Source organism: Chaetodon trifascialis, chromosome 10, assembly GCF_039877785.1.
Source record: "Chaetodon trifascialis isolate fChaTrf1 chromosome 10, fChaTrf1.hap1, whole genome shotgun sequence".
Lineage (NCBI taxonomy): Eukaryota > Metazoa > Chordata > Actinopteri > Chaetodontiformes > Chaetodontidae > Chaetodon > Chaetodon trifascialis.
Window position 1 is genome coordinate 18854491 of NC_092065.1, and position 6000 is coordinate 18860490.

The window sequence follows — 6000 nt, forward strand, 5'->3', positions numbered from 1 at the left end:
GAAAATAAAAACACTACAAGAGCTCATAATGAAACGTCTGTGTTTTAGCAGCTTATTAGTGAATCCACAGTCAAAAAATAGGAGTCAGACAGAAGAAATTCATTCAGCAGAGAGTGAATTAGCCTTTAATTAATGAGCACTTTATGTGAGTAAACTAAGGAACGTTAGCATTAGCATCACATGTACCAGGGCTCTCATTGTATTTCTCACGCTGAAAAAAAAAAAAAAAAAAAAAAAAATCATAATATAAATTCTGGGCTCTCAAGAATTGAACTTGAGTTCAGAGTGAGATTTTGGCGGTGGGGGTTGGGGTGGGGATGGGGGTCTGATCTGATAAATGAGGCATAAATTTGTACAAATAAAAATATTTATTTAATTCAGCATTTCTTAGCCCTGCTGAAAAATCCAGTAGAATACCCATTAGGGTATGGTCTAATGGGAATTGGAACCCCTTTAGGAACCATTAGAAGAAACCATTAGGAACCTACTGGTCCCATTAGAATGTAATACCATTAGAAAGCTACTGGTTCCATTAGGAGCTAAAACCATTAGAAAACTTGTCCCTTTAGGATCTAAAACTAAACTAAACTGAGAAACCTACTTAGAAACAATTAGAAAACTACTGCTGCAACAGAAATTATAGCAGAGTCCTAACACTGGGTCCCAGAGACAAGTGTACTGTATAGCTTGCACAAGGACCCACTAGAAATCACAGATGTGATCGCCAAAGAAGGCTACAACATCTGTGTTCCTCCATCACATTAGGAACCATTAGAGACCACTACACCCTGTAGTGACCACTAGACCACTGTATGGTGACCATTTGACTGGTATAGAAACGCCTGTAGGAACCATTAAGACTTCTGTAGGAACCATTAGACTCCTGTAAGAACCATTAGTAGGGACCCGTTCAAGTCCTGTAGATTTGTGTAGGAGATAATACAATCCCATTAGAAAAACAAACCGAACCAATAGGAAAACATAAGTAGCCATTAGAAACCATTACAAAACCACTAGGAACCATTAGAAACCAATAGAATATGCTTAATGGTTGCCTAATGGTTTCTCTGACTTTTTTCAGCAGGGAGTGCAGGTGTATAGACTTGCTGTTTTTTACCTAATTCTATCTTTTACTGGTGCTGCTGTACATTGGAATTTCCCCTTGCGAGACAAATAAAGGTATATTGAATTGAATTGAATTGAATTGAATTGAATTGAATTGAATTGAATTGAATTGAATTGAATTGAATTTACTGCAGCAACTCTGAACATTCACTCAGAAAGGACTCTGTTGAACTCGGAGAGCTATTGTTTTTCCCCAAAGGATGGGTGCTCTTCTTTTTATGTATTATATTATTATTATTATTATTATTTATGTGTGGGACAGTGTAATTTCAGTTTGTGAGCAAAAGTGTGTTAGAGGGTGTAAGGGCTATTTTTTTAATATGTCCCAAGGAAGGTCTTTTTTGATGTCTTGACATCCATTGACACTTATTTTGAAGCAAGGCTGCTTGAAGTTGGACTTGTTGGGGGTTAAATAAAGGTCCTTATTGAATTGTCTGTTCAGCTATTTTTTCTTGTGTTAATATTTAGTTTGTCTTATTCTCATGGAGATTCTTTGTGGATATTATTTTGCTTAAAATTTTGAAATCTAGCAATTTCTGTAAACTCAAGTAACTTGGCAGTAAAGCATAAGAAAAAATAATAATGTTGCCCTAACTTGATAAAATAAGTTCAACCAACATCTTTTTTAGTTCTCTTAAGTAATGTTTTCCATTCCACATTACTTGATACAGAAAGTTGAGTCAACAAATCGCAAGTTGTATCAATTATGTATTCCATGTTGAGCCAACTTGATCCGCAGTTGTAGGAACTTGATCAAATAAATTCAACCAACATCTCTTAAAGTTATCTCAAATAATATTTTTAAGTTCAACTTACTTGATACAGGAAGTTGAGTCAACAGACTGTATGTTGCATGAACTCATGTTTTGAAGTGTAAAAAACTTGACACTATAAGTTGACTCAAATTAACTCAGTCAAAGCGACAAGATGACTTGACATAGTTAAGTCGGGTCACCTAATTTTTTTTTTATTTTTTTGTTGTTGTTTTTTTTACAGTGCATATGCTTCCCGTGAAATTATTTTCTCCGCATTTATCCCATCCTCGGTCTGTCGATCCTCCGCGGCAGACCAGGAGCGACATTCATAATCCCAAAGCATTACATAACATGACTCGGCATATTTTAGCAGATCCATTCCATTTTCAAGTTTGGTCATGTCATTTCTTTTCAGCATCTGAGCCAATTAGTCTCGGAGTGTTTCAGGAACTGACATTTGTTTCTTATATCTCAGATTTCCCTCCAGCTCTTTGGAAATGTATATATATTTTAAAAATAAACGTTTTCTCTTAACAATATTTATCTATTAACTGTTAATCCATTAGTGTGATTTGTTCGTTAAATGGCCATTTATGTTGGCTGATTCTGCTGTATATTAAATAAATGATCATTCATCCGACTCTAAAAACTCAACATCCTAAACAATCAATCAAACCACAATAGTCTAATAGTAATCATCTCCACTGACGCTGTGCAGCCAAGGATGTGCCTCTTCCCCCTCACGTCTATACTTTTGCAAGCGTTTTCGCTGTTGAGGACGTGGTATCGGGTGTAGTGGACATTTTTAAAAGGCGCGGGTGTTGTGAGCAGCGCCGGTGTGTGATGTCTGTCTCTAGGCAACCGTGACAGCAACACACGCAGACAGCGAGGCACAGACACACGACCGGGGTCCTGCGTAGATCCCCTCACGACAATTTTGCTGGCCTTAGTATTTCCTGTGTTTTATTTTGTTCATTATTGTTAGATTTAGTGTGTGTGTGTGTGTGTGTGTGTGTGTGTGTGTGTGTGTGTGTGTGTGTGTGTGTGTGTGTGTGTGTGTGTGTGTGTGTGTGTGTGTGACAGACATGTGCATTGGACATTTGTGAAAATACGGAACAAATCGCGTCCCAACATTTAATTGTCAATTAAAGGACGATTCCGTATTTTACGGGACGGGTGGCGACCCTACCTATAATTGACCTTGAACAGCCAATTATGTGGAGAGATTGCTGCCCCATACAAAATAAAACAAATATAGAACAGAAATATGTCAGCTAAGACGCGACATTAATGATCCATTAATGTCAGGAAGCACCCAACAAGCCATAGCTTCGATGAGCCATTGACGAACGCAGTTCGATTCGCCTGATCTAATAAGCAATTGATGAAGCACTGAAAAAACACCTGAAAAACCTTCTCATGGTCAATTCTTTAAGCCGAATTACTCAGCAGAGGATACTGATTACTTTCCCAGATCGAAACGCGCGGACCGACGCAGATTTTGGAGAAAAAGCGAGATAACTTTAAATTTGTGGATTTTTGACTGGGGTTCGGCGAGACCCGCAGCGTCCCGTTAGAGTCCTCACTTCGGGACGAAAGCGACTGCCACACTGTCAAAAACAGTTATATTTCTCCGTAGATTTTACAAAAAGATCATAAACTATCACTGAGTTTTAGGCATGTTATTAAAATGTGTACTTTTTCCATAATGAGTCTTACCTGGCCACAGTTTCATGCAAACGATGTCCTCGTGCGCCTGAGGTGAACGGCAGAGTCCCGTGATCTTGCTGGGCAGGTGGAGGTCTGCTATCCTGCACGTTCACATACAACCAGATTGACTGTCCGTGTGCATGTGTGAAAGAAGATTCATCGACCGGTATCGAGGAACACTTTTAAGTCAAATTTCAGGTTTCTGCGTGAGCTCAGAGCGGGACACAGTGGAACTACTCTGCTAAAAGGGATTAGTCAGAAGGACTGCTGTCAAGCTGAGCGAACTCTGCCCATTACAACAAAGTAAGAAGAGTTCAAACAACTTCAACTTGAAAAAAGCGCGGAAACTCATTAAAAACCCATGATAATCCATTCAGTTTACTTCAGAAAATACGTCGTGGGCGTTTCAACCAACACGCATGCGCCCGCAATGTGACGTCACGCGCAGTGTTGAACTTTAAATCCGAGCCGACCGCCATCTTTTTACCTCGGAGCCGAGCCGTCCAGTAAGTACATTTAAAATTATTTTCGCTTAGTTAGTTCATCTGTTGGTAATGTGCATTGGTCGTCTAATGTCTCTCCATCTCAAATGATCCGTCAAGATATTAAACCTGTGATGAATATTTCATGTTCGTTCTTTTTCGGAAATACTTTAGCATGTAGCGCTAGCTAGCTAGCGCCGCCAGAGTGAAACAGCAAGTTAATGTAGGGTTGAGCCTCATATTCGACGGTAACAAGTATTCGGCACCGACAATGTACTCTTACAGGAGTGAAACAGTGCGAGACTTGTCATTATTATTACGGAAAAATGTGTCAACTGTGGGAATATTATACCTGGATCAACCCGCTAATATACGTGACGTTGCGACTTGTACAAGAGGCTTTGCTCGCACTCAAACAACCTGGCACAGGACTGACAAGGCAGCGAAATTACAGAGCAACTTATGTTCCACGAGGAAGAGGAGTGGAAAAACACTGACCACCGCCGTAGTGTATGGATATTTTTTTTATGTAGAGTTAGATGCTGTATAAACACGTAGTGATAGGTGATTGTTTTCAGGTGTGCAGTTACACTCTGTATCCATGGCAACGCGTAGCAGTGGGGGTGAACGGCCCACCGGCTGCGTGTGGGTTTTTTGGCCAGTGGGAAAGGAGCCATATGCCGTTTGAAAGCGGGTTGACCGTGTTTAAAGAAAAAACAAACAAAAAAAACAACGTGTCAGTGCATTTATTTCTTCGGAGGAAGGTGTATGTCCAATTACAATAATCATAACTTTTTACCCGATTTTCACACGGTTTGGTTTGTTACAAATGGCAGAGATGTAGTTATGAAACAGGACGCTGTCACACATTAAAAACACGTGCTTGATGCTGAAATACTTTGTTAAAGAGCAGAATACAGACATATGGTATGGCATATGAATAAATGTATAAATTAATTAATTTTATATTTTAATAAAGAAACAGTTTGATTGTTCATTTGAATTTATTTCTCTCTCTCACTCACTCACACAAAATCATGACCCTTCTGTACACACCAATAACACAAGAATTTCTTTATTTTTGTTTTTGTGCGCTGAGTATATTTAATGTAAAGTTTGGCACATGCACGTCTGCGCGCACACACACAACACACACACACACACACACACACACACACACACACACACACACACACACACTCAAAAACCAGACATCTCACATAACCTGTTGACATGCGTATTAAACTTTGAGCAGGTTTTTTTACTCAGTTGTGTTGGAGTAAAACTTCACCAAAACAAACTGTCAAAACGAGGAAGGTTTTTTCTTTTTAGCCAACACATCATATGTCGGCCCACAGTCCACTGCTGCTTTCAAATACACACGTACACAAACACACACACCTTCTGGCCTGACATGTCTAAATTTAAACAACTGTTCACAGCTTTAGGATGACAAAGATTCCACAATAGCCTGAACTGAAACTGCTGATGTTTGTGATATACACTGATTTTAACACATATACATACATACAAAGCTCCCATATATACCTGGTCGGTACATTTTTTTCCTTCTTTAATTTTTTTTAAGGCCTAAAATTCCAGGTCATTCCAGTGTCTTACACTACCCTGTTAAGCTTGCAACTGGGGCTGGGAAGCTAAATAAAATAAAATAAATAAATAAAATAGGGGCATTGTTGCTCTCTTTACGTTGACTTTGGTTGGCTCTGGTGCTAGCAGAGACCCACCCAATATGGCGGCGATGCTGGATTACGCTCCAGCACGTAATGAGGCGTCTATGTATATTATGTCTATGGCTGCCACCGCTGTGCATTGCCATGGATACAAAATGTAACGGTACACACATCACTCATGAGAAGCTCTTTTTTCTCGCTGTCTTGTCAGTGCTGTGCCATGTGGCTTCTGTTTTT